The 22,602-nt window shown below is 40.1% G+C and overlaps 2 long non-coding RNA genes across 5 annotated transcripts; both read right to left on the bottom strand.

Moving 5' to 3' along the window:
* Positions 1 to 3,899: 3,899 nt before the first annotated feature.
* Positions 3,900 to 13,823, bottom strand: LOC128149548 (uncharacterized). 4 transcript variants are annotated; one of them, XR_008237670.1, is made up of 6 exons: positions 13,106 to 13,823; positions 11,063 to 11,290; positions 10,588 to 10,968; positions 8,948 to 9,015; positions 5,958 to 6,469; positions 3,900 to 4,955 (listed from the first exon to the last, which is right to left on the bottom strand). It is a non-coding gene; the product is annotated as an uncharacterized LOC128149548 (long non-coding RNA). The 4 variants fall into 4 exon arrangements; XR_008237667.1 differs by having other exon boundaries at positions 3,900 to 6,469; XR_008237668.1 differs by lacking the exon at positions 10,588 to 10,968 and having other exon boundaries at positions 3,900 to 6,469.
* A 1,985-nt stretch (positions 13,824 to 15,808) lies between these two features.
* LOC128149225 (uncharacterized) lies at positions 15,809 to 22,369 on the bottom strand. The gene is made up of 5 exons (XR_008237576.1): positions 21,964 to 22,369; positions 18,690 to 19,709; positions 16,954 to 17,065; positions 16,539 to 16,604; positions 15,809 to 15,924 (listed from the first exon to the last, which is right to left on the bottom strand). It is a non-coding gene; the product is annotated as an uncharacterized LOC128149225 (long non-coding RNA).
* Between the last annotated feature and the right edge of the window lie 233 nt (positions 22,370 to 22,602).

The raw sequence follows: 22,602 nt of genomic DNA on the forward strand, positions 1-22,602 counted from the left end.
GTGCACAATTTTCTATTTTTATTCTAGAAGGCACCTCCAAATCCAGGATTAAGGCATTAACATTAATAGCCAGAATATGACCCTATTGCATTAAATCCCTGAAGCATCTTTCTACAAATTCATGAAAAGTGATTGGTGGGGGTTTTTTGGACATAAAAAAGCCAGCCTGGGAAAAAAAAAAAAAAAAAAAAGAAAAACAACCCACAACACAAAAACCCAAAAACCAACCAAAAAACCCCAAACTCCCCCTAAAACCAAAATAAACCAACCCCAAAACCCAGCTGAACATCTTCACCACTGGCCAACTCTGTCTTCTTTCCTGACAAAGAATGGGGAGTGCTGCAGGGCAGGAGACCTCCCTGCCCATCTGCAGCATCCCTGCATGGGGACGGATCAGCTCAGCTTCTCTGGGCTCATCGTGGCAGCACTCACAAACCCCCCCGCACCCCCACACCCCAACGTAGGTCACTCCTGCCCTCCTCCTCCTCTCTGTACCGTAGGGCATCGCACATTTCTCAGATCCTTCGTAAGAGTCCAAAGGTTGAGATCGTGATGCGCTGCAGCTTCAGATGAGTGAAAGGTCTCTGTAGTTTTGCTTTTACGGACCAGAGAGTGATGAACCACGTGCTATGGGTCCACCTCACCCCCCCATCCCTCGAGCGAAGCAGGAGTTACAGATCCTTCCCATGGCACAGCGGGGAGGATGCTTGGGAGCGCCGATGAGGGAAACCGCTATAGAAATGCTAAAAATTATTAATGTTTGCAACAGCTGCCAAAAAGCTCCAGCGCAGCCAGGGCGGGCTGGGGAGGGGGAACGCGGTGCACGCTGTCCTCCTGGTTCCTGCAGTAGGATTTCAGCGCGCTGCCGAAACGGCACAGCGGTTGCGGTAGCGCGTTGCATTAGTTTTAGCAGTTAATGAAAGACCTAAGGCAATCTAATTCAAGTCCTTTTCTGGGGAAGCATGCCAGCTATATTCCCAGGCCAATTATTGCTTTCACAAAGTGCTCTAAATCTGTCAACAAGCAAAAGAGTGAACTACAGTATAAAAACACAGTTAAGAAGGTGAGCCAGTTGTTATAAGAGGAGTGTTTCTTCTTGCAGTGGGAGCAATGAAAGTTGGCTGCCTAACAGCCAGCCAGCCCGCAGCACCAGTGTGTGATTAAGTGATAAGCTTATATACTATTAGAACACGCCAAAAAGTTGTTACTCTTTTTGGGGTTTTTTTTTTCAAAGCTATGCAGTTTGATGGTAGATGAACGCTTTTTCTCCTACACATCAATATGATAAACACTGTCCAAGTGGGAGCACCGAGGTAGGTTCAAATAACTTGTCTGTCTTACTGCTAGGAGTATAACCAAAGTTAGATAATACATTTTTAGCTACAGAAGTAACCACATCTCAATGTACATGGATGTATTTTTCTAAAATAAAAGTTAATAAAGGAAATGACTGAAATAAGAGAGTTGCATTTCCCTAATAAACCAATAACTGTATCTTCCTCAAATATTCGACATTATCTCTGGGTAGATAGTCTTCGCGAAAAGAAGAAAGCTTTTTTGCAATGGTTGTTTCAATTCAGTGTCATACAGGCCAGCATTTGAGAAACCACCCACCTGTCTGTCTTATCTAGAACACGTGAAAGCTTCTTGCCACATACGAGGTAATTTCTTTTCTTCGGCCGTATGTGCTGTAGTTAAATGGAGTGTAATGTTACCTCAGTCCCCCTGAGGGCTGCTGGCACATGCTCAACAAGTGCAAGTGCTTCAGCTGTGCTCAGTTCCTCTAAGAGAGATTGATCTGAGGCTGAAGCTTCCTAGGTTTAACTCTTCTACAAAAATAGCCATGGTCTGCAAAGGCCGAAAGCTCTTCCAGATTATCAATATTTCCCAAGCTTTGGCTCCAGCCTGAATCTCAGGGGTGGCTGCTGACCCCCCATGGTTGTAGCTCTGTAACTGCAAAAGTTATTCCGAGGACTCTCCAGGCAAGGTCCCATCAAGCACGTCATATTTCACGGGGTGCAATTTGGTAAGATGTTATATGGGAAAAGGAGACAAGATTTTACAATCAGATGAACTAAAACTACAGGATTGATGGTGACTGCCAACCTAATTATGAGAACGAATCACATCTGGCTCTACAGTTATTAGTCAAAGTAATTCATTATTTGCTTAAAAATAACATTAAAATTTAACCAATAAAACCACTTATTGATGGCTGGTCTTACTTTTCTTTTTCTAGTCTAAATGTCATCCCTGTTAAGAAAACGTAAAAGAAAAGAAGTCAGAAAATTATCTTAGTCATAATAAACCATCTTTCATCATTTAAATAAAGAGAAAAGTGAGACATTATCTGATACAGATTTAGGTATATCATTTAAGCAATGAAATATTACAGCTTTTTTGCAAGGGCCCTGAAAGGCTTACAATTAAATAAGACATCATTTTTTTACTGAAGACTTGGCCTTCTTTAAAGGTAAGAATATATCTGAAGACATGAAGTCTCCCCATATTCTTGCCATTTACATACCTTAGCCTTCTCCTGATGCCAGTAACAATTTCTACCCCAGACAGAGATGCCTTGATTGTTTTCTCCTGTCAACTCTGCCTTTGTAGTTTGGTAATTTCTGTCTTTCCTGAAGAGTTAAGTGCCAAACTGGGCAGGCTTCCAGGGCATCTGGCATGGGATGCGGGAAGGTCACCCCAATGGGCAGCCCCACCTGCACGCCTGATTCCCCCTCCCAAACTTTGCACCTCCAGCTTGCTTTCACCTTGGCTTCTTCTCAGCAAATCTGGAAGGAGCCGTGGACGAAACAACATTTGGATCCAGAGTAGGGCAGAAAAAATAACAGAAGGGGAGACAAGGAAAGCAAATCAAAAGGCAATCAGAAAGTTTGCCTTTCCTTCCAAACTGGATCCATCGAGATTTGCCACTCAGTGTTGATGATAGCAGTGTCTGCTGCTAAGGAAACACAGGTTCAGAAAGATATACGGACTTTTTTCCCCCAGTTAAACTGGGAAAATAGACCAGAAGAGAGGGAAAAGGAGGAAGAAAAACAAGCGTATGCATGGACAATAATAGCCCAAATTGAGTCCAGTTGCCAGGCTAGAGCTCAGTGTAGCTGGATGGATTTTGACTCAGTTGTCAATTGTCCGTATGATGCCTTTACTTAGAAATGAGCAGAACTATTCAGTTGCTCATCAAACAATAAATAAACCTTGCCTCCAAACGAGTTAAATGTCTTGAAAACCGAACTCTTCAGATTTTTTAAGTGATTGAATAGCTCTGGGTGTTTCTAAGCAAAAATCAATAGAGAGATTAGCTGCAACAGTCTGCCAAGATATTATGGACAAGACGTCGGTCGAACGGATAGCCGATGTATTCAGAGACCGAACGCTGCCCTTTGGGTCGGGGACTCGGTCGCAGGAGCCGATTCCCCACCTTTCGCTCCGCCGGAGCACCGCAGCGCGGACCATCGATCACCGGCCCTCTGCGGCGTGTGGAGCATCATCTGACGCGGCCACGTCGATGATTAGCGATCGCAGTGCCCAGGCATGGCTCGCGCCGTGGGGTATTCGGGCAGCGTTTGATCGGGTTGACAACTTACCCCATGAGCTTCATCAGTCGGGATTTCATTGCTGGAGCCACTCTTTCTGCCAGGGCTGTGTCAACGTTCTCCGCGGCAGAGCGGCTCGGGTGCAAACACACCAGGCGGCTCGTCCCACCGTGCTCCTGGGGCACCTAAGGCAGAGCCAGCACCTTGGTAAATGTTTGGTTTCTATCCGGGTTGATAAGACTCTTCCTTCGACGGTCCAAGGTGATCTGGTTCCTCATGGATGAAACGGGGCTGTCCAGTCTGGGCACAAGAGAAATTCATAAATCTAAAGCCACGCATTTGTCCTTGCAAATCGTTTTGCCAGGCTCCGATCTCCAGCTGGTTTAAACCTGATGAATTTGCTATAAATTTCTAAGTATAAAATCCTGTGACAAAATTAGTTGAGGAATACATTTGGCAAGCTGGCATTTTTACAATTGCTCTACATTTGGGTATGAGCAGACCCGCAGTCTCCGAACCACCGTATCCCTAAGGGGATTTTTGTATACTTCCACTGCAAATACTTGTACAATTTACACATGAAATATTTGCATGGATGGGAGAAGTTACAGCCTGCCATTCAATTTGATTTAAGTACTGATATTTTTCTTTCACTTGTGTGTCAGTCAATGCCCTGCTTTAGGAGGTAAAATTCACTGTGCGTTTTCAAACTGTGTAACAGGTTTTTACTATATTTTTAAGCATTTTACAACAAGTCTCTTATTTTCAGATGAAATTGAATTTTTTAATATTTTTAATGATCTCATTAATGGCTCATCAGGTACCTGTGTTTCCATAAGTAGTTTTACACATCTCTAATCACATGATTTCAGACATTTCCCGTTTACATTGTTTTGAGAAGGCTAATGAGGCTTCACCTCTAAGCACAAATGATCAGATTCTGAGGAAACTGATAATGGGTTGTACTCACAAATTTGAATGCAACAGCAAGACACTGAAAATAATTATTTGCAAATGTGTTTGAACTCGTGAAATTAAATTTGAAACACGCTCACGACAGTACAAGAAAGGAGTATTACCACGCAAAGTTAAAGCTTCTGTGCTGGTTTTTCCCCCCTCTTTCAGAGTCACCTCCGCTGTGTCACTGTTGTCCTGGACCTTGATCTCTCCGGGGGAGAGTCAAAAGGGACAAGCAGCCTTTTACAGTGAGATCACCACCTCTTCTCCATTAAAGTCTGTGGTGTCTGCAAGTCTGATGGCTAATTAGAGGGAATAAACTAGATTAATGGGTGGTGCAGTCCAGTGGCTGGTGGACAAGTGGCCATACAATAACTGACAGTCTCAGCAAGGATAGCAAGAAGTCAGGAGGACTGAAATATTTCCTCGCTTTGAAAAGATGCCCTGAAATATTAAAAAGTAAGCTTGAGATATAAACAAAACAATAATGCTGGGTTTTTCTTTGCTGCTTTCCCATCCTTCTAGCTACAAATAAAATAAAACCGGTATGCTTTTAAGTCAAACTAAATATCAAAGCTGAAGTTAAAAGTTAAGCTAAATATTAAACCTAAAATAAAAAGGAGGTAAAATGAAATGTCCACTCTTCAGCGTTAATAAAAATAACATCTGATGCAGGATGGCTACTGTGTGTGGCACCTAAAGGGAGTCTGAGTACACATCATCTATGGAAAACTAGGTATCATTTACCAATAACTTATTCAATGTGATTAAATTCAAATGCTCATAAAGTAACAATTATACTCTGGGAATGGAAAACATAATTTTAAAGCTGGTTCCATGTGAAAATGAATCTTTAAAACTTGATATAAATATCACCTTAATATAAATAAGAAAGGTGTCAGTCTGTTCTCTCATTTTTCCTAACATGTAGACACATTTAAAAGAGAACAAGAAATTCACTGATCATTTTTTTATACTCATAAAGCATTTCTCTGCTTGTTAAATGTAACAGAACTGGACCTTTATTTTATCTTTACCAGGAACTACTTCAAGACAAGGAATTTCTAAGAATACTTCCAAAAATACTTTGCATTCGATAAAAAGAAAATTAATAGAGCTGCCAAACTTCTTGCCCTTGGTGAAATCTATTTGCTTTTATAGTTACCATTAACATTACTGTAAAAAAATCCTAGGAAGAGTTAAGATTTCAAATGAAATTCCACAGATAGCACACCCATTACTATGTGAGGCATCTAGACAAGTATCCTAGTCCAGTCAAGAAGGGTGTGACTCCAAGTACAAATACCTCGCACAAGCCTGAAGAGTTACGTGCATTTACTTTTATTTCACCAACATCCTCTTGTTCAGTCTGTGATTGGACTATAATTTAATCGCTGTGATTTGAAGCTACAGTATTTGAAAAAGCCTCAGGTTTCCTTTTCTTACCTCTTCTTGCAATGATGGACTCTGTATTCACATGCACAAAAAAATCGCTTTGGAGCTGCCTCGTGCGGGGGCACTCACAACTTCCCTGCTTTTATCAGACATCCAGCGTGTGAAATTTTGTAACAAGAATCACCGCTGTGGAGGATATATAAAGTGAAGTATCTGGCTCCACAGTAATATTTTAAGAAAGCATTTCTGTTCCCCAGTCTACTCACCCACCAAGGATCTGTAAACTCCACAAATTAACTCTACAAAGCAGCGTGCCATATAACGGTTTCGCTCTGTTTTCAGCATTTAAAACAATGTCCTAAGGTTTTGTTTGATGAATTCAGACTTCCGAAGGAAGAAGCTCTCCTCTGGTGTCCCACCTGCTCCTCTTTTCACCAGACTCCAGACTCCTGCAGACATCAAAGGCAAGGCGGTTTTCCACAGAAGCGAGGTGTCGTCCCGGGGTTAAATGGTGTTAACTCAGTCGCCCGTGTGCTAATCCTCTCCAAGAGTTTTCATCCACTCTGAAGAAGTGAAAGGAAAATATCAATACTGAAATCAAATTGAATGGCAGGCTGTAACTTCTCCCATCCATGCAAATAGTTCATGTGTAAATTGTACAAGTATTTGCAGTGGAAGCATACAAAAATCCCCTTGGGGATACTGAAAAGGAAGAAATAATGAGAAGGAAAACAAACATTCACCACGGTACTTCAATGCCTTCTCCAAAACATTACGGTGGCCAATATGCAGACCCGTCATTTTTAGACCCATATGGAAGTTCACAAACTCAGCCCCTAAAATCTCAGGTCAAAACTGCCTAAGGTGGAGGAGGAGACCATTTTGTATGGTAGAAGGACCAGGTTTCAACACTCTACAGACGCTAAGTGATACCAGCGATCTGATCCTGGATAAAACCGGCTTGTCCTTCCCTGGTGCCCCAGCTCAGCAGAGCAGACCGGGAGTTGGTGCTGCCCCGCTGGCACTGGAGGAGACTGGTCTCCAAAGCGGGTGCAGAGATGGCCAAGCAGCAGGTCACGGCGGGGTGGATAACGTTTCTGGCTCCAGAGCTTTTGAACTGCATTGTTCATGCAAAGCCAGCTCCGAAACCACGGTGTGAACCTGCATGCCTGACGCGGCTCCATCCCTGGTGGCTGCGGGGCTGTTTTCTGTTGTACAAGGCCCTTACTCTGCTGCAGTGACCTACTTTCATATTCTGGTTTGATAAAGTTTAAGAAAAAAAAAACCACAGACAAAACCCCCAAGCCCCTCAACAACAAAACCACAAACAAAGAAACAAGCGACTACTTTTTAACTTGTTCTTTAACGTTCTTAAGCTGTTATGGAAAATAAATAAGACTCAAATCCTGTAATTCATTCTTATATACCTGAGGCAATACAATATGCATTTTTGTATGTTGGATTTTTGCTTCAAATAACGTTGTAATAGTCTTATCCAAAAGATTAACTGCAAATGCTTTTCTTTTTTTTTTTTTTTTTTGGCATAAGATACTTTCCTCTATTGTAAACAAAGATTTAAGAAACAAAGGTTTTGTTTTAAGATCTACAGCAAATGGAACTTGTATTTGAATATTTACATTTGAATATTAGAGACTTTAAATAATCTATCTGTGAAAGACAAATAAATTAAGCCTTCAGAACAGCGAGAACATAGTTTTAATCATGTTTTCTGAGAGAAAAAAGCATAAACTCTAAAATTTAGGTTGTTAGTTCTGTTCTCCAAAAAGTCATCACAGCTGCAGAGTGAGAAGATGTAATGGTCTGACAAACACTGGGGCATTTGAAGAAAAAGTTAAAAATATGTAAAGCACCAGGTAAACTAAAGGCTTATGGCACAGCATACTCTAGAGAAGAAAGGATGATATAATTGTCTGGATGAGTCCCATAATCACAGGACATGTCCATACCAGGCAATGAGATGTCTACACCTGAGTCAGCAAACCCAGTGTACGTATAACACGCGCTATTTGGATTATACCGATTTAGGTGCATAGCCCTGAACTACTAATGTACTGCAGACCAAAAGAATAGTTCATTCTTTGAATTCAAAACAATCCTGGCTATCCAACAAGTTGGTTCAACTAACTAGTTAGGAATGCTGCTCTACCATGGGTCTAATTCCCATATCCCACAGATCAGCTACGTGGAACTTCACCAGTTCTAGTGGCTTTGCATCAACGTAAGAGAAAAATCTGGCCCATAAAGCAGCGCAGTGGAAACATTTTCAATCACAGGACATCTGGATCGTCTTTGCATAATAGCATTTCATACTGTCTTACTGCTGACCAGATCAACAGAGGTGCTTTTTTGAATGTAAATGATACAGAATTTACTTCTGTTCTTCGGTATCACTTATGTGGTTTATCAGGCTGTTGGCTGGTTAATATTTTATGTTAGTTCTTATTGCATCAGCAGAGTACCCAATTATATAAAATGAATCTATTGATAACTATGCCATTCCTCCACAGGAAGTCTCCATTTTATAGACTGGAAATGGAGATATAGAAATGCTGAAGTCTTATTCACAGTGCAGATCTGTCTCTGCGCAGTTATACCAGCACAGTCTTCCTAGCGTAGCTGCAAACTGATTATACCATAGTTATCCTAGTAATCATCAATAATCATTAATTATTTTGATCAGGGAAGTCACCTATTCTGTCAAAAGAACTTTTTGCTGTTGTACAGGGATGCCTTAGTGTTTGACCACGATGGCTATGTCCTAAAAATCATTTTGTCTCTTGAGATGACTGGCAAAATTTCTTGTGGTTAGAACAAGACTGAGACATACAAGATTGCAGTGAACCCAAGATCAGAGTTCAAAATTAGGTATCTTATATCCTAGTCCACAAAACCTCCCTGAGTTTATTCATAAGGAAAGATTTTAGGAAACTCAGGACAGAGAAAGTATGTGAAAATCCAAATATTTCTAATAGTCTCAGTCATGATAAGAGAAGCAGATGTAAAAACTTGACAAATCCTACCTCAGAGGGATCCATCATGTTCTAGGAGAAGCAATACTCAGCAATCAGGAAATTTGTTTGACATTATTCTGTGAAGAATAGGACATTTACAAAGGGATTCATGGGACAGATCAAAAAAACAAATAGGATTTGATGTTGAAGCTCCTACATGTAACTTACAAAATGCTCCCCCAGTTTAAGTCTATTAGAATGCATTATGTAAGGATATATGACAGATCATCTATAATCTGTATAAATACAGTGCCTGGAGCTCTGTTCATGGAATAGGGACTTCAGGAATTAGATCTCTTACAAGAGAAGTTCCCCAGCCCAGAAATTTCCCACTGAAATAGAAGACAAAAGACAAGACAGGAGTACACCAAAACAAGAAAATAAAGGTCAGAAGGATAAGCAAGTGGTCAGAGTGCATCAGCACCCTGACTACTCTTTTATATATAAATATTATTGTAAAAAAAAAAAAGAGTATTTAAGAGCTTTGGGAGAAGATAAAGAAGTAGATTTACACATGAGCAAAGAACTGCATTACTGATTTCATGGCTGAGCATCTATTAGCTGTACATGGAAGCTGTTATCCAAGTGTGATCGTGGCAGGAGTCAGACTTGGAAAGTTGATTGAGAAATAATAAATTCAGGGATGTATAAGCTCTTAATAGCACTAGAAATGAAGAAACCTGTTTCTTAAACAATTTAAAATAGAAAACCTAGCTAAAGATTCATAGAAATAAATTACACGCTCCAAGATATGGACTAGGAAAGTCATTATTAGCAGGGTTTCTTTGTGGCTAGGATAGCACTTGTCAAGGTTGGAGAAAAAAAGGTGATTGGGACAAAAGACGTGATGGAGACAAGACTTACATGTGGAGATGTGTATTAGAAACCTAGTATGGGAACTACATGAGTGAAGCCCAAATATTAGATAACTTCTGATTAATGTCTCTTTTTACTGTGCTTCCATTTTTGCATTTAATTTCTGAATTAAACTTTTTTGATAGTGGATTCTGCCATTCACCAGCACAGACATTTTGCTGAACTTTACCTTGCAAGAAATATCTTCAACTTGAATGTGTCCCAACATCCTTTTAATGCTTTCTACTATTTCCTGAAAGCACTGCGAATTGTTCCATTAGTTTCAATAGTCTTCCGATCAGACCCATGGGACCGAAAGATAAATGTATTACATACTCCAGAATGAGTGGTTAAAAAGAGTGCAGTAAGATTAATGCATTTGTAACTATTGTTTCCACGGTGCCAATAAAGAATAAGTAGGATAACAGATTACTACTCAAGACAATATATCCTTAAATTACATCACTTGAAAAGGGCTGCATTGTTCTTAACGACATGGATATTTTTTCCATTCATATGACACTTTTCAAGAAAAGTGAATATATGCTCTGAAGGCCCCCAAAAGAGGCACTTGCTGATGCCCTAAACAGCTAGTCTAAACACAAACGTGATATACGTAACTTGATAAAATACAGTGCCTGATATGGAGCATATTTAAGCATTAGCTCCATTATTAGCACTTTGATGACAGGCCTTCATTCTCCTTTGCCATTATACATTTGCATTTAGCAGACAAATCAAATGTTCCTCTACCCCTTCACCCACCCGTCGGAGGCAGAGGAAGAAGATCCTACCTCAGCCCAAGTGCCACCACCACCCTGCAGCTGGGCCAGGGTTTGGTGAGAGGATGGGTGGACCCGTTCTTCAGGGAGCAAACGAGGTAATTACAGCAGTGCTGTCAGAGGTTTTTTCCTTTTTTGGAAAAATATTTCTGTGGGATTACACGTATTTCTCCAAACCCTGATACAAAAGATATTACACTTCATGCTCTTCTGGCAAGCATGCTTTGCTATTCATTTTACTTCAGTTTTCAGAGAAACGGTGTGTTGCAGTACTGACACAGAGCATTTGTGTCGGGTTGCAGATGAAAAAACTATTCACTGAATGAAAATTCCTCAAATAATTCCGTTCACACTCGACACATACACATAACGAAACTCCAGCTGACAATCTGTCTGAAATGCAAAAATACTTCTTAGTCCTTGCCTTGCTTTCGAGCAGCCTATCTCAATTAAAGAGCAGGTCCCCACATAAGCTTCATTGCCTTACCAGGAGGTGTAGGAAGCCCCCGTGTTGTCTGGACAGGTCCAGTCTGTCCACAGCTGAGGCAGGAATTAGCCCCAAGTAATATTGTTATGGGTACAAGCGGAGGTAGGAATTGGAAAGAAACAAGTCCTGCTGGAGTCTCTCGAACCGACCTTCGAACCTGGGCTGAAAGCTCACGTGCTCTTGCCTTGCTGCTTTAGCTGATGCTGTTCAATGGGAATCCACGTTTTTCTGTTTTGCACAAAAATCATTAACATCTTAGGAAACTCCAGCTTGGAGTGGCAATCCATCAAGAGCAAGATTAATACAGGGATACAATTATATATGCTGTTCATAATTTATGCCGCCCTACCATCCAGGCACCACTTAAGCAGGTGGCACAAATCTGTCCTCAGCAGCCCCAGAAAGTAAAATTTGGAAATGCAAATTTCAGAAGCATTGCAAAGCGACAGAAGCAGATCCATGAACTGATCCAGGCTGTGCTATTTTGGATGCTTTATTTTCATCCAGCTCTAACCTGGTCCCATGGACTGAGTGGCCGGGAGAGGCTGCCGTGCTCCAGGGATGATTCCAGCCCCGCAGGAGCACACCTGCGTGGCAGCCACTGGACTGTTCATCCAGAGCTGGACGAATAGTGCCCAATCTCTTGTTGAAATCAATTCACTTCAGCCAACTTTTAACCTGCTTTTCTTTCCTCCTGCGACCAGAACCAAGAACAATTTTTTTTTTTTTTTTTTTTAAGGCTTATTCATGCTTGTTCATCAAGTATTTGCAGGGGAAGAGCTGTGCTGCTGATCCAATCAGCCAGGCAGCACAAGGTGACTCAGAGCTGGCAGGTCACCAATAAGTAGCAGAGCACAAATAGCAAGTGCTTATTTAAAATTAGTTCTGGTCAATATAAGGACTTAAAAATTTACCCAAGACAATAGTCAGATAATTTCAAATAATGGGTATATCTGAGAAAACCGGTCTCTGCTGGTGGGTATTCTCTGAAGTCACATTGATCAAATGACTTATGAATTATTTATTCAGCTGTGCTCTTAACCTTAAAAGCAAGCATTATTGATTTTGCTTCATATATCATATTATGGAATCAAAATATAGGGAAAAAAATACTATGACTAAAGTGGCATGGAAATGGCCCATCAGTGCGTGTTTATCTGTCCTCTAACTCAGAGAAAGATGTACAGAGGTTGCAACTGCAAAGTTAGAGAGCGATTCTGGCTTCACTGGCATCTGCAAAACACTGTAAAGAGGATCTTCCTTTAGCTACAGAATGCAGCATGGAGTTTGAATAGCAAAAAAATACATTTTGATTTAGATTCAAAACGTAAGTATTCTACTCTCATATTGTTGCTTTCAAACAAAGCCAATGTTTATGTATCTATCAAAGTTGAGACTTAAATATCCAAGGTGAACAATAGCAAAATGAAGCATTTACATCACTGGAATAACAGACATGGTCTGGGGAAGAATACTCAAACTTGAAAGAGAATTTCCTAGGAAGAGCTGAAGATTTTGGGGTTTTTTTTAGCACTGAACTACACAAAGAATGGTAGACTTTGCAAGGGGAAGAAACAACAGTATCATAAATTAAACTTACAGTCAAGAAAAATAATAAATACTAAGTGCTTTGCTGTACACACGAGTCATTACGGTTAAAAACCACTTTTTTTTTTTTTCCCCTTCTCATTAATAAATTATTATAAATAAAACACTGTGATCTAAGGTGGACAACACCAGCTCCTTTCGTGAGGCTGGGTACAAAATGAGTGTTAAGCCCTTGAAGTAAGACAGCTAGAGATTTCTCCTGGGTTTCTTGGCCCATTAATCTCCCTGTCATTCCTATCCAGCTTTTTCATATCTTCCTCGGACTCGGTGACAACAGAAAGCTTGAGAGGCTCCAAAGTACCATAGTTAAAATAACAGATTACGAGGACAAAGCTCAACATCACCTTGCCCTGAATGATATCTGATCAAAAGAGTTTCTTAAAAAATTCACGCTTGAAAACTGTACTCCCAAATATCATAAAAGAAAAATCTTACTTTTAGTTATGTGACTTCTTTTGACTTCAGAGAGCATCACAAAACCTGTGACAAACAACTTTTGAGTTTTTGGTGGCTTCGCACAGTAAAATTTGCGAATCACCACTCCAAAAGTGTTCCCGCCTCCAGTTATCAACGCAACTGGAAAATATAGGAAAAAAATATAAAGAAGAAGTGTTAATTAATGGTTTCTTTCAAATATTTCCACTGTGCTTCAAATTAATACCTTCGTTAATTCAAAGTAAGCCTCAGTGGTCCTGAAGGGAGGACTCTTCATTGCATGACACCCTATCAAAATTTGCTACCTTCCTCTCACGTTAACATGTTGTGTAAGCAAATAACACAGCTGCTGGGTCTTACACCATATTCACTGTATAGAGAAAAATGGTGAAACATTTCTTTTCTTACTAGCTCATTTTAAAAACTCTACCTTTAAAAAGAAAATTTAAAATGAATCTGCAATGGAGCTAAATGACTGGATATTACGGAAGCCTTTGGCTACAGTCAGGATTTATTAGGAGATAGTTCATGACATACACTATTAAACAGGGGTTAAAAATAAACCATTTGATGACGTATGGAGTTGTTGCATCTATGGAGGGGAACATCCCTGCTCACAGGGAGCCTTCGATGAAGTATTAATATGGGAGAAGAACTGAGTACTTTTGTCCCCTCTCCCCCTCCCCTGCTCTGGAGTAAAATCTATCCTGTGTGGAGAAAAAAAAAAAACAACAAAACAAAACAAAAAAAATCAATATATATATTTCTTCTCTCAAATCACAGTTGGCAAATTAGATCCACATTTCTTTGAGAGAAATTGCTTTAGCGAGAAGTGTCTCTATCAAATGAGATTTCAAATATCTTGTGTTTCAAAGTTTTTCATGGTTGCTTATATAATACATTTACTATATAGGAAGAGTTATCCTCTGTACTATATTTGTTGACATAATCTAGAGGTATCTTAGTAGCATGTTTCACATTTTGAAAGATATTTTGACTACATGTGCTTAGTTGGTGCAGTTTGGGGACTTCAGATGTTGTATTTGACATGTAAACAGCTATGACTGATGACCAACCTTTCAAACGAGATATACAAAAATAATTACATTTTCCATAGCCCTTGCTGATGGACGGCGGGATATGAAAGCCTTTAACTGAACTTGCTGATACTTGAGGACATGCAGGCACCTCAGTTTACAAAGGTGGGGAAACTACTAGAAAAAGGCTCATTATTTTAACTGTTGAGTGAAATTGCCTCATATAGATAATATTCGGTGCTGTCCCGCAGGCTAGAGACACTTGGAAAATGTCACAGTAACATAGCAGAGGAGCAGCAGAAATAAGCAGGCCAGCCAAAGTCATACTTACGTCACTTATAATGGGATCTCTCAGCGCACAGCCATTGAATTTCACAGGCGTGGATGGGTAATTTAAGATTAGGCATCATTTTGAATGTATTGTCCTATGATGGGAGCTCATTTTCAGCAGGTACGGGACTATGCAGCTATTGCACTTAATAGGTTTACATCTTAAAAATGCTTCCTTTCTTTTTCTTCTGGTAAGCGGGTGGGAAGGCACCATGCAGGACAACCTAAGAGAAGTTTTAATCCTGCACGTCTAGCGGCAGAGTAGTCACAGCAACAAATTGCAGTGCTTCAAATGAGCCCTACAAACTTGAAATGCAGCCTGAAGAAGAGCTTAGCAACTTATTTAATCATAAAACTCTTCCTTTCTCCCCATGGCCGTGAAGGGCCACAGCTGAGCGAGCGGCCTTGGTGGTGGCACGCTACCTCCATCTCCCGTGCAGCCCCCTTACTCCGCACCGACACCGGAGTGCAAGCCCACGCTTCGGTAGTTTGGGTTTAATTAACGTGCGAACGAGAGGGAGGAGAAGGCTCAGGCAATTTTGGAGCTCGTTCAGTTGATCTGAAACTACCTGCTCATCGTTTTCCCGGGTGCTCAGCCGGGAGATGACTGCCGTTAGTCCCACCGTCTGTCCCCATAGCACAGGGTCAGCGCAAGGAATTTATTCAGAGAGAGAATTAAGGCTCTTCATCCGTGAGGAGAAGCGGCAAACGGCCGCCTCGTTACTGCTAACGGACCCTGCGGACGAGCAGGGAGCACAGCACGCTCGGCCAGGGAAGAGCAGATCCTCGGTCTACATCGCGCTCAAGGGCCAAATTCGTGAAAGCAAGGGAAGGCGTAGAGCAAGTGCCACGGCCGGAGCTGCAAAACGACCCGAGCAGTTCTCGCTCACCGAGGGCTGTGAGGAGCGTTCATCGCTGGAGGAGGTTGGCAACGCTTTCATTTCTGTGCTTCTGCCTCCGTTCCAGCCTGTGGTCCTCCGTCCTTTGCATAAATGACACTACCAATATACTGTTATATTCAGCTTACTGGGGAAAGCAGATAAGGTCACTTATAGTTACATCATTAACAACCAACAAGTTATCATCCTGTGTCCGTAAAGACCTGTCAATGGAGGTAGGGACTAAATTTCTTGGTCTTCTTTATAAAAAGAAAGCATTAGCTTTAATTTTAATATCAAACTAATAGAAGAATGAATATCCTTTGGTAAAGAAATTCTCACTGGTGTCTTAGGCCGCAATGCACATTTGCTGAAAGCCAATCTATTTCATATTGGGTTTTATTAAAATGGTTTCACATCATTTGGAGGCAAGGAAGATAAGTGAGTAAAAGGCTGTGCTGTCTTCTATGGGATGTATTGGGAGCAACTTCTTGAACCATCAAGTAATGTTTTATAGCTTCTGAGATTACATTACTTCTCCTTGTCAGTCACAAGTACAGGAAAAAATGGAGCACTAGCAAATAGAGATAAAGGGGATTTATAGGGACACGCAATTAATATATACACAGGGAATGAAGGACTGTATAAAGGACTGTATAAGCATATACCAATACTTCAGAAAATGTTTTTAGATATTTTAATAGTATCCCTAAATATTATTTACTACTATCCCCCTAAGTATTCTGCTTATCTTTTCTAGTATCTCCCCCTCTCTGTTTTTTCCTCTTTTGGGTTTCTTAACATAGTGTTTGACTAAAAAGCCACATGTCCTTCTCCTATCCTTACACCATTTTCTTTTCACCTGGCTATTATATTTAAAACCTTTTTGGAAAAATTGTTTTCAGCTTGTCCTGCAGTTACCATAGGTAACAAGATGCCTACAAATAATGACAAGCTTTGTAATATGTGTTAATAGAAAAATCTGACCTCTTCTGAAGTCTACAAACAGCAAGAGTTTTAATCAAGGCATCCTGTTTTGGATAAACAATTTTGGAGCATGATGAAAATAGGCCGCATAATTTCAACCAAACACTAGTGTCAAACAAAAAAGTTAACATTTTTTATTGGTTTTCTCAATTTTAGTTATAAAATCTTTATAGAAAATGTAGAATTTTCAAAAGCACTCACCTTTGGTTATTTTCAACGTTCCTTAACTTGTGGGTATCTATTCAGATATCTTCCAGTGGAAGTGCTCTAGAAGGAATACGAACATACTGTCAATGGGTTTTCAAGGTCCTTTAAAAGTAGCCTGTAAACGCCCAAGGAATAACAGGTCCCTGGTTAAAAATTACTGGTCTAATTCTTTTCGGTGCTAGAAGACATCTTTTTAGTCTTAAAAACCACAAATACTTTCTTTCCCAATAGTATTTAACACAAATATTTCACTGATTATTATACCCAGTAGTTCAGTGGCTTCCTTATTAACGTGGACTTATTAGCACAGTAAGGAACATAACTTCAAAATGCTTTTGATAATGACTGCCAGTGCACAAACATATCAGTAGCATAAAACCAGTCATAACTAAACCCAAAAAAGTCTTACCTGGTCCGTAGATATAACAAACCAAGCTGCTCCACTTGATTACTTAAGTCCAACTGACAGCGGTCGCTTCACGATTGAATTTGCCGTTGCAAGATCTCTTTCTTGAATTCATCTGTAAAGCAATACCAAAAGGAGCAAATAGGACATTCAAACTTGAACTTAATGGAAATAAAGGACATGGAAGCTGGACTTCAGGCTCAAGGTCAACATATATTAACAATCAGAAAGCTGAAACAAATTCCTAAGAAATGAAATCTGTACTAACTTTCAATTGGCAATCCAATTATGAAATTAGGACAGCTTGCCAAAAAAATTATGGTAATTATAATGCCTTTTGAAAATTTAAAATTTTAATATTTTATTATTGTATTTTCTTCTCGTGAAGAAAAAAAAATTCCATGGAATTGCAAATCCATGAGCATTTTGTGTGCAAAAAGACAGCAGGACTTAATTTTTATTTTTCCAGATTATCAGAAATATAAAAAAGAATCTTTTTTTCCCCTAAAACAGGAATTATCCCTAAGTGGAAATGGTTGCATTTTAAAATTTATGATGCATCAATATTTAAGCAGAGTTGCTTCAGAATCAAAACATTGCTGTTTGGAGCTGTGCGTTCCTTCACCTCATTTAAAATCACTTTGACTCTGTAGCATGAATTACTTTCCTTTCTCTCCGATATGTGGAATGGAGGCTGCTAGCAAAAAAATTCATCTATTCAACAGTATCAGAATTTGTCAAAGCTTGATCTATGGCTTAGTCTCCCTCTAAAAAACATTGGTTCATAGAAAGTTGATGTGGTTTTTCATTTACTGAGGCACTGCTATATTTAATAACAGCATTCCAACATGTGTTATTGATCTCTGTATTGTAACAATTCTTACAATTCAGTCTGTCACATGGATATAATACACGTTTACCGAATTTGCTGTAGTGGTTTATGGAACCCAGGCCTGGACATATTTTCCACGTGGGCAAGGCCATGCACACACACAGATAAAGCAAATGAAACATGAGGGGAACATTCTATACGGTTCTATATTACTCAAATCTGGGAAATATTTAAAACCCAAAAGAACATATTTGTTGAGCAAATGTACTTATTTAAAGCACATTTCATTTAGGTTGCATTTATACTATGAATCTGAATTTAAATTCAGATTTAGAATTTTCAGGCCAAAATAAATCTGAAATATCTTATTGACTTCAATCTGACTCCTCTGGGTACACCCATGCAACTGAGAAGAGAATTTGCCCAGCTGAAGACAATTCCCTGCACAGTTTTTATATGAAAGATTTAAGGGTCTCCCCCTTGAACAAATTGAGACTAAATATGATGAGAGCCCTGGGAACCAAAACTCTTCAGTGAAGGACAGAGCCTTCTACTCTCTATGTGTGTGGGGGGGGGGAGCACAGAGAAAATAAATAAATAAATAGATAGATAGATAAATAAGAAAGAATGCGGCAGATTCGCTTCAGTTCAGAAAGGTAAGGCACTCTTCCAGGCTGCTCAGCAAGACAGAAAAGAGTTTCTGAAATCTCAGCATAGTAGTAAGGTGTGTCTCGTAGACAGAATGTGTCCCCAGCCTCCCAAGGAGAAATAAAACCTGCCAGCCCAGTTTAGTTGGTGGAAATGGAATTGCCCCGTAAAATCACTACTGCATCTTCTTAAGGACATAAATGTTGGACTCTTATTCATCCTTATCCATCCCGTGTCTCAGAAGCTGTGCAATGCTCACCCAGGTGCCCAGGAGGTCCTTTGGGTAACCCCAAGGCGAAGGGAGACAAGGAGATGCTTTGGCTGTGCGAACATCCTCGGAACACCTTCTTCTCCCTCTCCTGGGAGCCCTTCGTGCTCGTGGGCTGCATCGTTTGTTGAGATCTTACTCCTTCTTGAGCGCTACAGTCATTCCCTGGGCTGTACCGCTGGTACGTAATAATCTGGTATCCACGGGGACCTAGAAAGTAGGAAAGCAGAGGTGGTTCAAATCCATCTTCCACCCACCCCATCCTTTCAGGGGTGCATGAATATGGAATAATTGTTATAGAAAAAACCCTCAGAATTTTGCAGGTCAGCTTGGCAGAAGTTTCTTGTTCTTGTAAACAATTTTTGAGGCGCGTGCTGCATGTGAAGAGCTGTAAATGCCTCTGCTGTGGATCAATGCCTCTCAGGTATAAAAAGAGATATTGTCACAGGGTAATATCTCTCCTTTTTTCTGTTTTTTCAATACTGTCAAAACAAATGCTTTGCTTGAAAATAATTCTTGCAATATTTTGGATTCCCACTTGTTTGACAAATATAAGCAAGTCGAAATTAAAGGGATTTGTCATCACAGAGTCAACTCCAGAAAGTAAACGTGAGCCACATCTGATAGGGGTGCTTTGTGTGCCAGAGAATCATTTCCTAGTCGGAGACAAATTGCCCATTTGGGGATGCTACAGGTGACACATTAGACATAAGCACTCAGATTGGGTACAATAGCAGAATCCCTGCTAACTGTGAAAACATTTTTTGTTGCTTGTAGAAGTTAAGAGGAATCAATGTCGAAAAGCTTTAGTATTATGATTGCCTTTCCTGGTACGATTCAAGGTCCTTCCTACCCCACTTCGCGAGGCCACTTTCCCAGGCAGTCAGGAGCCCGTTGCCCCTCTGGCACGGTGCGGGCAGGGGGGATTTACAGGGTCAGCTTCTTCCACTGCCTTTTTCCCCAGCATATAAGTTTAATGCAGAATTCTGAGGTTTCCCTGTACCAAAACGCCTTCAAAGAGAGAACAGATTTGTTTCAAAAATCAAAGTGCAATCAAACAGTCTAGTCCAGTGCATTAAACAACAGTATCCCATAAGGGAAGATTGCTGACTTTCACAAATAATAAATTCATTGGGGAAAAAAAAAAAAGCGCCAAGGAAAATAGATGCACGAGTCTCAGAGTTCAGAAGGAGGTTTAAGCATGAGTGGTAACAAGGACTCAAAGCAGGAACCATAAGCAAGTAGAAAAAGAGAGACCTGCACAAGAAATTATGTTGCTGTAAGAAGTCTCAAATATTAAGGGGCCAGCCAAATGTTTAAAAGTATTCATTCAGTGCAAAAGCAAGCTGCAAACTAAAGAAAACGCTTAACCGAATTTGTCAACACAGGGTAATTTTTAAAATGGTATTAAAATAGACAAATCGTAACGGAAAAAGAAAGTCTGTAATTTTAGCAGATGATTACTAACTGCACTAATTAAGTGGCTTTAATTGACTCCATCGAAGTCAAGAGACAATTCAGATATATATTGCTGCAAGACTCAGTAATCATAATTTCTGCAAAGTAACTTTTAAACGAGTTATCCTGCAGCTTTTATTATCTAGATAGCTGTTTTCAATCCATGATTTGGAGATCCCCAGGGGCCATGGATTGCTACTAAGGCACTGAAGGTAACTAAGAAAAGCATGTTTACTGTCAATACACTTTCCCTGGAAGCTTTGGAGGATCCCAAAATTGAGAAAGATCAAGAAGAGAAAGGGGGCAGAGGGAATAAATTATTTCTGCTTTTATTACTTTATTACTGCTTTCTGAGCACTTTCAAACTATGGAAAGATATCTTCTTGCTTTCCCCTGAAGAATTCCTATTTTGCTGCCATTCTTAATTAAAGAGAAAGAATATTAAAAATTAATTTGAAGGCACAAAACCAAAACATTTTAACATGTGGAACTTTTGCTTATAAAAAATAGTTTCTACTCCTTATAACTTTACCTAATCTTATTACTGAAGGGGGGTAACTTCAAATAAAACTTGTTTTTTAGAGAGCCTGAACAATACAACTCCATCAAAAAACAAATTAACCCACAGCATCACTATTCAGCAAAATTTTTAGTAACTGAAGACACAGTCCTATAGCAGGAAGCATCAAGGCCTCTTGGTTTATGTTTTCTCATTTAGCCCCATAACTCCTTTATTTAACCTTGAAGTCTGACAAGAGCAATTAGTCCTTCTTCATCCCATGAAATCGCTTTATGGATTTGCAGCCTGTTGCTTTAATGTCATTCCTTTTCTCCAAATTGAGTATGTTCAGCTTTCCTGCAGTCCGACATTATAAACCTTTCATTCTTTTATTTGCGCTCTTCCCAACTCTCTTCTTTATCTTTCTTTTTGAAATATTGTGCTCGAAAGCTTAATGTAGCATTTTAAATGTTACCTTCCCAGTTCAAAATTGAAAGGACTATATCTTTTCATTTATAGCTAGTGTTTTACAGGGGATCAAAACCTCAAAAAGTGGAGAACTGATCTAAAGAGGTATAAAAGCCTTTGTACTAGAGCAACTACTTTAAGACTATTTTCACTCAAACATATGAAAAAGCTGGATTAAAAGTATGTGTATATAAAAGTAGCTCAGCCATTTCTGAATCTTTGAACATTTCCCATGGCTACCCTGGAATTTTTTTAAACATACTTATTTATATTTATTTCTTGTGCAGTCTCCCCTAAAAAAGAAAAACTTTTTTTTAAAACCATAGCTATAATTTGTTCTCACTTTTTTAATACCTTTTCTCCATTTTTTCCTGAAAATATCCAAGAAAACAGTTTGTAGCCAGCATCCTGTGGTAGGTTGCATTTGTTCTTGTCTAAGTAAATTGAGGAAATAACTTAATCTGGAGAACGTTCTCCTGTTCAACTCCACAGTGTTCTTTCTCCTTAATATTTTTTTCTGTGGGGGAAAAACAAACTCATTAAATTACAGTTATGTAATTTTTAGCTTAACGGTCAGCATCTCTCTTGTTTTTTTCTTTAGATTCAGCGATAAAATTTACATGGGTCAAGATTGACAATGCTGACAACATTTTCTCATGTTTATTTACTGGGTCTGTGAAGTGAACGGAATAGTTACAGTCAGCTGTGAGCTTGGCAGCGTAGTTGCTGTTCTGAAAAGAAGGAAATAAATAAAAGCACTGTCCACATCTGAAATGAAACTTTCAGGGGTGGTGGGTCTGTACCGCAAGCGTGAAGCTTTGCGCCCTTCTCTCTCCTTACCTGATTTCTGCCCAGCTCAGCCTGGGTGAGCGGTCCAGCGGTGACAGAGCCGCGGGCGATGCTTCCTTCAGCACGAGGAACTGCACGGAAAAGAAAAATACTAAAACTACAGGGAACAACAGTGCAGCACAAAACTAAACCAAGACACAGACAGCCAGGAAAACTACTGAAGCAATGAAGACTTGCACCCACTGTGAGAAGGAATAAATCAATATAGGCAACGTGTAGATATCTGTTTGAATTCTGCCAGCCCCATGGAAATTAATAGAAAGTGGCACTGCAAGCAGGAACACGGCAGCGGAAAACAAGCCAAGGGAAGAGAGCCGTCGTTGCGCGGCACGGAGCCTGGGGAAGGGAGAGGCTCCCCAGCCAGGCCATGAGGACCGGAGCGGACGAGCAGGAGCAGCAAAACCTTTTTAGTCCCTCCATCAGCAGCAGCAGCAGCTTTTCTCTTGCAAAATGGGATACAGCCCCTTCTCCTGGCAGTGGGAGAGGCATGCCCGCTGCGGGGTTAGCAGGAGGGTACGCAACCTCTTTGTGAATGTATATAGTCCAGGCATGGGTGTTATAAGCCTCCTTCACGCCACTTAAACATGAACAAAATAATGCTAATATGTGTATGCCCCCATGCTACATCTA

Source organism: Harpia harpyja, chromosome 12 (assembly GCF_026419915.1).
Source record: "Harpia harpyja isolate bHarHar1 chromosome 12, bHarHar1 primary haplotype, whole genome shotgun sequence".
In the NCBI taxonomy this organism is placed as follows: Eukaryota; Metazoa; Chordata; class Aves; order Accipitriformes; family Accipitridae; genus Harpia; species Harpia harpyja.